The sequence below is a fragment of the Ochotona princeps genome, chromosome X (assembly GCF_030435755.1).
Source record: "Ochotona princeps isolate mOchPri1 chromosome X, mOchPri1.hap1, whole genome shotgun sequence".
Lineage (NCBI taxonomy): Eukaryota > Metazoa > Chordata > Mammalia > Lagomorpha > Ochotonidae > Ochotona > Ochotona princeps.
In genome coordinates this window covers 40,522,066-40,535,058 of record NC_080865.1, presented here as the reverse complement: position 1 = coordinate 40,535,058, position 12,993 = coordinate 40,522,066, and positions in this window count along the sequence as shown.

Genomic DNA, 12,993 nt, shown 5'->3' with positions numbered 1-12,993 from the left:
ACACCAACACTAACAATAACCCTAAATCTAACCCTAAACCTAACCTAATATTAACACAAACCCTAACCCTAACACTAAACCTAAACCTAATCCTAATGCTTACACCAACCCTATCCCTAAACCTAACATCAACCCTAACCCTAACCCTAAACCTAACTCTAAGCCTAAACCTTACCCTAACCCTAACACAAACCCTAAACCTAACCCTGAGAGAAACCCTAAACTTAACCCTAATCCTAATGTTTACACCAACCCTAACCCTAACACAACCGTAACCCTAATCCTAACCCTAACTCTAACACAAAGAACTAACCCTAACCCTAACCCTAAACCTAATGCTTACAACACGCTAACCCTAACCTAACACAAACCCTAACCCTAATCCTAACCCTAACCCGAACCCTAACCCTGACCGTAACACTAACTCTAACATTAACCCTAAACCTAAACTTAATGCTTACACCAACCCTTAACCTAACCCTAACCTTAACACAAACCCTAACCCTAATCCTAGCCGAACCTGAACCCTAACCCTGAAGGCAACCCTAACAGTAACACTAATCCTAACGCTAAACCTAATGCTTACACCAACCCTAACCCTAACCCTAATCTTACAATCACCCTAACCCTAACCCTATCCCTAAACCTAATGCTTACACCAACCCTATCCCTAACCATAACCCTAACACAAACCCTAACCCTAACGGTAACCTTAACCCTAATGCTTAAACGAACCCTAACTCTAACACAAACCCTAACCCTAACCATAACCCTAAACCGAACCCTAACACTGACCCTAACACTAACACTAACACTAACCATAACCCTAAACCTAATGCTCACAAAAACACTAACCCTAATCCTAACCCTATCTCTAACACAAACCCTAACCCTATCACTAATGCTTACACCAAACATAATCGTAAACCAAACACAAAAACTAACCCTAACCCTAACCCTTACCAAGACACAAACCCTAACTCTAAACCTAATCCTAATTTTTACACCAACCCTAACTGTAACGCCAACCAGAAACTTAACACTGACGTACCCGTACCATAACACCAACACTAAACCTAACCCTAACAGAAACTCTAACACTAACCCTATCCCTAACACAAAACCGAACACTAACACTAACGTGAACCTGAACCCTTACCTAGACCGTAACCCTAACACTAACACTAATACTAAACCTAATGTTTACACCAACCTTAACCCTAAACTTAAACTTAACCCTCACAAAAACACTAACCCTAACCCTAACACAAAACCTAACCCTAACCCTAACCCAAAACCTAAATTGGAACGTAACCCTAACACTAACCCTAATCCTAACCTTAACCTTACACAAACCCTAACCCTAATACAAACCCTAACCCTAACCTTAACCCTGACACAAAACCTAACCCTAACCGTAAACCTAATGCTTACACCAACCCTAAACCTAACCATAACCTAACACTAACTGTAACCCTAAACCCATCACTAACCCAAACCCTAACCTTAACCCTGACACAAACCCCAAACCTGACACAAAACCTAACCCACCGTAATCTTAATGCTTACACCATCCCTAACCCTAACACCAACCCTAACACAAACCCTAACACTAAACCTAACCCCAACCATAACCCTAACCCTAAACCTAACACAAACCCTAACCTGAACCCTAAACCTGACCCAAAACCTAAAGATAACCCCAAAACATAATGCTTACACCAACCTTAACCCTAACCCTAACACAAATCCCAGCCCTAACCCCAACCCTAACCCCAAACCTAACACAAACCCTAACCCTACCCTAACCCTAAAACAAACCCTAACACTAACCGTAACCTAAACCCTAAGGCTTACAACAACCCTAACTCTAACCATAACCCGAAAACTACCCTGACCATAACCCTAACCCTAACACTAACCGTAACCGTAACCCTAACCATAATGCTTACTCCAACCCTAAATCTAATCCTAATCCGTACCCTAACCCTGACCGCAACCCAAACCCTAACACTAACCCTAACCCTAATTCAATGCTTACACCAAACTTATCACAAAACCTAACCCTAACCCTAACCCTAACACTAACCCAAACAATAACCCTAAACCTGACACAAACCCTAACACTAACCCTAAATATAATGATTACACAAACCCTAAACCTAACCCTAACAAAAATCCTAAACCTAACCATAACCCTAAACCAAACCCTAACACTTACCGTAACACTAACACAAACACTAACACTAACCCTAAAATTAATGCTCACCAAAACACTAACCCTAACCCTAACCCTATCTCTAACACAAACCCTAACACTAACCCGATCCCAAATGCTTACACCAACCATAATCATAAACCTAACACAAACCCTAACCTAACCCTAACCCTTACCCTGACACAAACCCTAACCGTAACCATAAGCCTAATTTTTACACCAACCCTAACCCTAACTCTAAACCTTACCCTAACCCTAACCAAAACAAAAACCCAAAGCCTAAGCCTAACCCTAATGCTTACACCAACACTAACCATAACCCTAACACAATACCAAAACCTAAACCTAACCCTAACACAAACCATAATCCTAACCCTAAAAATAACCCTGACACAAACCCTAACCCTAACCCGAACCCGAACCCTAACACTGACTGTAACAATAACACTAACACTAACCCTAATGCTAAACCTACTGCTTACAACAAACCTAACCCTAACCCTAACCTAACCCTCACCCTAACGCTAACCCTAAACCTAACACAAACCCTAACCCTAAAACTAACCCTACCCCTATAGCTTACACCAAACCTAACACAAACCTTAAACCTAACACTAACACAAACCCAGACTGTCACACTAAGCCTAACTCTAACACAAAATCTAACAATATTCCTAACCCGAACCCCGAACCCTAACCCTGACATTAACACTAACACTAACACTAACCCTAACGCTAAACCTAATCCTTACACCAACCCTAACCATAAACCTAAACCTAATCCTCACCCTAACACTAACCCTAACACTAACACAAACCCTAACCATAACCCTAACCCTAACCTAAACCCTAACACGGAACGTAAGCCTAACCCTAACTCTAACCCTAACTCTAAACCTAATGCTTTCACCACCGTAACTCTAACCCTAACACTAACGCAAAACGTAACCCTAACCGAAACCCTAACACTAATGCTACACCAACCCTAATTCTAACGCTAACACGAACCTTAACCCTGATGTACCCCTAACCCTAAACCTAACCCTAAAAATAATGCTTACACCAAGCCTAACCCTAACCCTAACCCTAACCCTACCCTAACCCTAACACAAACCTTAACTCTAACACGAACCTTCACCCAAACCCTAACCCGGAACGTAACATTAAACCTAACTCTAACCTTCACTATATACTAATGCTTGCACTAAACCTATCCCTAACCCTAAACCTAACCCTAACCCTAACCCTAACACTAACCCTAACTCTAACCGTAACCCTAACCCTAATGCTTACACCAACCCTAAATCTAACGCTAACCCTAACCTTAACCCTAACCATAACCATAACCATAAACCTCACCCTAACCCTAACAGAATCCATAACCCTAAACATAAATCCAGCCCTAATTCTTACACCAACCATAAACCTAACCCTAACTCTAGCAAAATCCCTACCCTAACTCTAATCCTGACCCTAATACAAACAATAACCCTAAGCCTAACCATAACCCTAACACTGACACAAACACTAACCCTAAACCTAATGCTTACACCAACTCTAAACCTAACCATAACACTAACCCTAAACGTACCCTTAACCATAAGCCTAACCAAAACCCTAACAAGGACCGTAACCCTAAGCATAACTCAAACCCTTACCCTAAACCTAATGCTTACAGCACGCTAACCCTAACCTAACACAAACCCTAACCCTAATACTAACCATAACCCAAACCCTAACCTTGACCGTAACACTAACTCTAACATTAACCCTAAACCTAAACTTAATGCTTACACCAACCCTTACCCTAACCCTAACCCTAACACCAACCCTTACCCTAACCCTAACCCTAACACAAACCCTAACCCTAATCCTACCCGAACCTGAACCCTAACCCTGAAGGTAACCCTAACACTAACACTAACCCTAACGCTAAACCTAATGCTTACACCAACCCTAATCCTAACCCTAATTTAACCCTCACCCTAACCCTATCCCTATCCCTAAGACAAACCCTAACCCTAAACCTAGCCCTAACCTAAACCCTAACACGCAACGTAAACCTAACCCTAACTCTAACCCTAACCCTAAACCTAATGCTTACACCAACCCTATCCCTAACCCTAACCCTAACACAAACCCTAACCCTAACGGTAACCTTAACCCTAATGCTTAAAACAACCCTAACCCTAACACAAACCCTAACCCTAACCATAACCCTAAACCGAACCCTAACACTGACCGTAAAACTAACACTAACACTAACCATAACCCAAAACCTAATGCTAACGAAAATATTAACCCTAATCCTAACCCTATCTCTAACACAAACCCTAACCCTATCCCTAATGCTTACACCAAACATAATCGTAAACCAAACACAAACCCTAACCCTAACCCTAACCCTTACCCAGACACAAACCATAACTCTAAACCTAATCCTAATTTTTACACCAACACTAACTGTAACGCCAACCAGAAACTTAACACTGACGTACCACTACCGTAACACCAACACTAAACCTAACCCTAACAGAAACTCTAACACTAACCCTATCCCTAACACAAAACCTAACACTAACACTAACCTAAACCTGAACCCTTACACTGACCGAAACCCGAACACTAACACTAACACTAACGCTAAACCTAATGTTTACACCAACCCTAACCCTAACCTTAAACCTAACCCTCACACTAACACTAACCCTAACCCTAACACAAACCCTAACCCTAACCCAAAACCTAAATCGGAACGTAACCCTAACCCTAACACTAACCCTAACCCTAACCTTAACCTTACACAAACCCTAGCCCTAATACAAACCCTAACCCTAAACTTAACACTGACACAAAACCTAACCCTAACCGTAAACCTAATGCTTACACCAACCCTAAACCTAACCATAACTTAACACTAACTGTAACCCTAAACCTAATACTAACCCTAACCCTAACCTTAACCCTGACACAAACCCTAACCCTGACACAAAACCTAACCCTAACCGTAATCTTAATGCTTACACCAACCCTAACCCTAACACCAACCCTAATACTAACCCTAACCCTAAAACTAATCCCAACCCTCACCCTAACCCTAAACCTAACACAAACTCTAACCCGAACCCTAAACCTGACCCAAAACCTAAAGATAACCCCAAAACATAATGCTTACACCAACCTTAACCCCAACCCTAACACAAATACCATGCACTAACCCTAACCCTTACCCAAACCTAACACAAACCCTAACCCTACCCTAACCCTAAAACAAACCCTAACACTAACCGTAAACTAAACCCTAAGGCTTACACCAACCCTAACTCTAACCATAACCCAAACCTTACCCTAACCGTAACCCTAACGCTAACACTAACCGTAACCATAACCCTAACCCTAATGCATACTCCAACCCTAAATCTAATCTTAATCCGTACCAAAACCCTGACCCTAACCCTAACCCTAACACTAACCCTAACCCTAACCCTAATGCTTACACCAACCTTAACACAAACCCATACCATAACCCTAAGATTAACACTAACTCTCACCGTAACCCTAACCCTGATGCAAACCCTAACACTAACCCTAAATATAATGCTTACACCCACCCTAACCCTAACCCTAACACAAACCCTAACCATAACCATAACCTTATATCAAACCCTATCCCTAAACCTAACACAAACCCTAACACTAATCCTAACCCTAAACCTAACACACACTATAAACCTAAACCTAAACCTAATGCTTACACAAAAACTAATTCTAACCCTAAACTTCAATCTCACACTTACCCTAAACTTAACCCTAACACAAACCCTAAACTTAACCCTAACCATAAGAATAATGCTTACACATACCCTAACCCAAACCCTAACACAAACCAAAAACCTAACCGTAACCCTAAACCTAAGCCAAAACATAACCCAAAATGTAACCCTAACCCTAACTGTAACCCTAACCCTAAACCTAATGCTTACACCAACGCTAATCCTAGCTCTAACACAAACCCTAACCCTAATCCTAACCCTAACCCAAACCCTAACCCTGACCTTAACACTAACCCTAACACTAACCCTAACCGTAAAACTTATGTTCACACCAATCCTAACCCTAACACTAACCCTAACCCTAACCCTAAAAATAATGCTTACACCAACCCTAAACCTAACCCTAAACCTCAATCTCACGCAAACCCTAACCTTAACCGTAACACAAACCCAAACTCTAACCCTAACCCTAAACCTAACACTAACCATAATGCTTACACCAACCCTAACACTAACCCTAACACTAACCCTAACCTCAATTGTAACCCAAATGCTTACACCAACACTAACTCTAATCCCTAACAGTCTCTAACACTAATCCCAACCCTAATTCTAACACACACCCTAAACTTAACACTAAATCTAATTCTTACACCAACCCAAATCATAACCTTAAACCTCAGTCTCACCCTAACCCTAATTTTAACCCAAACATAAACCCTAACCCTAACACTAACCCAAAACCTAAACCTAATGGTTACACCAACCCTAACACAGACCCTAACACTTACCCTAACACCAACCATAACCCGAACCCTAGCACTAACCATGACACAAACCCTAACCCTAACCCTAAACCTAATGCTTACACCAACCCTAACCATAACCCTAACCCTAACCCAAAACCTACCCTAACACAAACTCTATTCCTAACCCTAGGACTAACCCCAATGCTTACACCAACCCTAACCCTAACATTTACACAAACCCTAACACAAACCCTAACCGTAATCCATACCCTTACCCTGACAAAAACCCTAACCCTAACCGTAAACCTAATGCTTACTCCAATCCTAACCTTAACACTAAACCTGACCCTAACCCTCACCCTAAAGCTAATTCTAAAACAAACCCTAATGCTAACCCTAACCCTGACACAAACCCTAAAACAAACCCTAAACCTAATGCTTACACCATGCCTAATCCTAACCCTAACCCTAACCCTAACACAAATCCAAATACTAACCCTAACCATAACACAAACCCTAACCCTAACCCTAACACACAGAATAACACTAACCCTAGTCCTAACCCTAATGCTTACACCAACGATAACTCTAAACCTAACAAGGACATTGTCCCTGTCCGTAAACCTAACCCTATCACAAACCCTAACACTAACCCTAACCCTAATGATTACACCAACCCTAAATCTAACCATAAACCGAATCGTAACCCTGACCGTAACCCTAACACTAACCCTGACACAAACCCTAAACCTAACCCTAAACCTAACTCAAACCCTAACCCTAGCCGTAAAACTAACCCTAATGCTTACACCAACCCTAACTCTAACCCTATCCCGAACACTACCCTGACCGGAACCCCAACCATAACACTAACCCTAACCCTAACCATAACCCTAAAGCTTGCACCAACCCTAACTCTAATCTTAACCCTAACCCTAACTCTAAACGTAACCCTAATACAAACTCTAACCATAACCATAACCCTTACTCTAACACTAGCACAAAACCTGACCCTTACCCTAACCCTAACCCTAACCCTAACCCGTAGTGTTACTCTAACCATAACTCTAACCCTAAACCTAAACCTAATGCTTACATAAACCCTAACTCTAACGCTAACCCGAACCTTAACCCTGACGTACCACTAATCCTAACACTAACCCGACCTCTAACCCTAACCCCAATGCTTACAACAAGCCTAACACAAACCCTAACCATAACCATAACCGTACACCTAAAACAACCCTAACCCTATCTCTGACCAGAAACCGACCCTAATCCTGACCTCTAACAGTACCACTAACACTAACCCTAACGCTAAACCTAATGCTTACATCAACTCTAACCCTTACCCTAACACTCACCCTAACAGTAACCCTAAACCTATCCCTAACACACACCCTAAACATAACCATGACGCTAACCAAACCCTAACACGAACGTAACCCTAACCGTAACTCTAACCCTAAATCTAAACCTAATGCATACACCAACCCTAACCCTAAACCTAAACCTAAAACTAAACCTAATACTTACACGAACCCTAACCCTAACCCTAATAAAAACCCTAACACTGAACCTAACCCTAACACAAACCCTAACCCTAACCCTAGCCCTAAAAGAAAACCCTAACAATAACCGTAACCCTAACCATAATGCTTACACCAACCATAACTCTAACCCTAACCCGAACCCTACCCTGACCCTAACCCCAACCCTAACACTAACCCTAACCCTATTGCTTACACCAACCCTAACAAAAACCCACCAGTAACCCTAACCCTAACCTTAACCCTAACGCTAACCCTAACCCTAACCTCAATTGTAACCCAAATGCTTACACCAACACTAACCCTAAACCCTAACACTCTCCAGCACTAATCCCAACCCTAATTCTAACACACACCCTAAACCTAACCCTAACCCTAATGCTTACATCAACCCTAATACTAACCCTAAACCTCAATCTCACCCTAACCCTAATTTTAACCCTAACACAAACCCTAACCCTAATCCTAATGCTTACACCAACCCTAACACAGACCCTAACCCTTATCCTACACCAACCATAACCCGAACCCTAGCCCTAAACCTGACACAAACCCTAATCCTAACCATAAACCTAATGCTTACACCAAACCTAACCCTAACACTAACCCAAACCCTAACCCTAACACAAACACTATTCCTAACCCTAATCCTAACCTTAATGCTGACACCAATCCTAACCCTAACCCTTCCACAAACCCTAAACCAAAAACTAACACTAACCCTAACACTAACCCTAATCCATTCCCTTACCCTGACAAAACCCAAACCCTAACCCTAACCCTAATGCTTACACCAATCATAACACTAACCCTAAACCTCAATCTAATCCTAACCATAACCGTAACACAAACACTAACCCTAACCTAATCCTAACCTTTATGCTTACACCAACATTAACCCTAACCCTAACACAAACCTAACCCTAATCATAATCATAACCATAACCCTAACACAAACCCTAATTCTAACCCTAACCCTAAACACTAACTCTAAACATAACCCTAAACCTAACCCTAACCTTAATGCTTGCACCAACCCTAACACTAACACTAATACAAACCCTAACCCTAAGCCTAACCCTAAGCCAAACCCAAACCCTAACCAGGAACGTAACTGTAACTCTAACTATAACCCTAACTATAAACCTAATGCTTACAACAAACCCTCACACTAATCCTAAACCTCATCCAAACCCTAACCCTAACTCTAATCCTAACACAAACCCTAACCCTAACCCTAAACTTAACACAAACCCGAACCCTAATCCTAACCCTAACCTCAATGTAACACAAATGCTTACACCAACCCTAGCCCTAAACCTAACCCTAACCCAAACCCTAACCGTAACACAAACCCTATTCCTAACCCTAAGCCTAACCTTAATGCTTACACCAATCCTAACCCTAACCCTTACACAAACCCTAATCCTAACACTAACCGTTACACAAACCCTAACCCTAATCCATACCCTTACCCTGACAAAAAAATAACCCTACCCATAAACCTAATGCTTACACCAATCCTAACCCTAACCCTAACCCTAAACCTGACCCTAACCCTAACCCAAACCAGACACAAATCCTAAACCTAACCCTAAACCTAATGCTTACACCAACCCAAACCCTAACCCTAACCGTAATCCTAACACAAACCCTAATCCTAACCCTAACCCTAACACACACCCTACCACTAACCCTAACACAAACCGTAACACTAACCCTAAACGTAACCCTAATGCTTACATCAACCCTAAATCTAACCCTAACCAGAACTCTATCCCTGACCGTAAACCTAACCAAAACACTAACCCTAACCGTAACACTAACCCTAATGCTTACATTAACCCTAAATCCTACCCTAAACAGAACCCTAACCCTAACCCTGACACAAAGCCTAAACCTAAACCTAAACCTAATGCTCACACGAACCGAAACCCTAACCCTAACACAAACCCTAACCCTAACCCTAACACAAACCTTAACCCTAACAGTAAAACCTAACCCTAATGCTTACACCAACCCTAACTCTAAACCTAACCCGAACCCTACCCTGACCGTAATCCAATCCATAACACTAACCCGAACCCTAACCATAACCCTAAAGCTTACACCAACAGTAACTCTAATCCTAACCCTACCCTAACTCTAACCCTAACCCTAATACAAACCCTAACCCTAACCATAACCCTTACTCTAACCCTAACACAAAACCTATCCCTTACCCTAACCCTAACTCTAATCCTAAACCTAACCTGGAGCGTAACCCTAACTATAACTCTAACGCTAACACTAAACCTAATGCTTACATCAACCCTAACTCTAACGCTAACCCGAAACTTAACCCTGACATATCCCTAATCCTAACACTAACCTGAAGCCTAAACCTAACCGTAATGCTTACACCAAGCCTAACACCAAACCTAACCCTAACCATAGCTCTAACCAAAACCATAACCATAACCCTAACATTAACACAAACCTTAACCCTAACCCAAAACAGACCCTAACCCTGACCGTAACCCTAACATTAACACTGACACTAACGCTAAACCTAATGCTTACACCAACACTAAACCTAACCCTAAACCTAACACTCACCCTAACAGAAACCCTAAACCTAACCCTAACACAAACTCTAACCATAACTCTGAAGCTAACCCAAGCCCTAACACGAACGTAACCATAACCCTAACTCTAACCCTAAACCTAAACCTAATGCATACACCAACACTAATCCTAACCCTAAACCGAACCCTAAACTAATACTTACACGAACCCTAAACCTAACCCTAACACAAACCCTAACCCTAACCCTAGCCCTAAAAGAAAACCCTAACAATAACCGTAACCCTAACCATAATGCTTACACCAACCCTAACTCTAACCCTAACCCGAACGTTACCCTGACCGTAACCCAACCCTAACACTAACCCTAACCCTAACCCTAACCCTAATGCTTACACCAACCGTAACAAAAACCATACCAGTAACCCTAAAACTAACACAAACCCTAAACCTAACCCTAACCCTACCCTAGCACTAACACAAACCCTAACCCTAACCCTAAACATAATGCTTACACCAACCCTAACACCAACCCTAACACAAACCCTAACCCTAACACTAACCCTAACCCGAACCCGAACCCTAACCCTGACGATAACCCTAACCCTAACATTAACTCTAACCCTAAACCTACTGCATACACCAAACGCTAACCATAACCCTGACGGTAACCCAAACCCTAACACGAAAGTAACCCTAACCCTAACTCTAACCCTAACACTAAACATAATGCTTCCGCAACGCTAACCCTAACCCTAACAGAAACACTAACCCTAAACCTAACACAAACCCTAAACCTAACCCTAACCCTAACATAAGCCCTAACACTAACACTAATACTTTCCCTGACACAAACAATAACCCTAACCCTAAAAATAATGCTTACACCAACACTAACCCTAACCCTCACCCTAAACCTAACCCTGAAACAAAACCTAACAGTAACCCTAACCCTGACCGTAAACCTAATGCTTATACCAACCCTAACACAAACTCTAACCCTAACCCTAACCCTAAAGCTTACATCAACCCTAACGCAAACACTATACCTAACCCTAACCCTGACACAAACAGTAACCCTAACCATAAACTTAATTAGACCAACCCTAACCCTAACTCTAAACCTAAAGCTATCCTTAAGCCTAAACCTAACCCTAACCCTCCCACAAACCCCAACCCTAACCCTAAAGCTAACCCTAATGTTTACACAAACCCTAACCCTAACTCTAACACAAACCAGAACCCTAACCCTAATCCAAACCCAGACACAAACCCTAACACTAAACGGAACCCTAACCCTAATGCTTACACCAACCATAACACTAAACCTAACCCAAAACCTAACACAAAACCTAACCCTAACCCTAACCCTAACCCTAATGCTTACACCAACCCTAACACAAACCCTAACCCTAACCCTAACCCTAACCCTAACCCTAATGCTTGCAACAACCATAACACTAACCATAGCAATCTCTATCACTAACCATAACCCTTACCCGAACACACCTCTTAAACCTAACCCTAACCCTAATGCTTACACCAACCCTAACCCTAAACCTCAATCTAACCCTAACCCTAACCGTAACACAACGCTAACCCTAACCTAATCCTAACCTTAATGCTTACACCAACATTAACCCTAAGCCTAACACAAACCTAACCCTAACCATAACCATAACCATTACCCTAACACAAACCCCAACCATAACCCTAACCCTAAAGCTAACCCTAACCCTAACCCCGACCGTAACCTAAACCTAACTATAACCCTAACCCTAAACCTAATGCTTACACCAACGCTAACACTAATCATAACACAAACCCTAACCCTAACCCTAACACTAACCGTGAAGGTAATCGTAACCCTAACACTAACCCTAAACCTAACCCTAATGCTTACAGCAACCCTATCTCTAATCCTAACCCGAAACATAACACTGACCATACACCTAACCCTAACACTAACCCTAATGCTTAAAGCAACCCTAAAACAAACCCTAACCCAAACCCTAACCCTAACAAACCCTACGGCTAAGCCTAAGCCTAAACCAAATGCTTACTTTAAACACAACCCTAACACAAACCCTAAAACTAACCCTAAACCTAACACAAACCCTAATCCTAACCCTAAACCC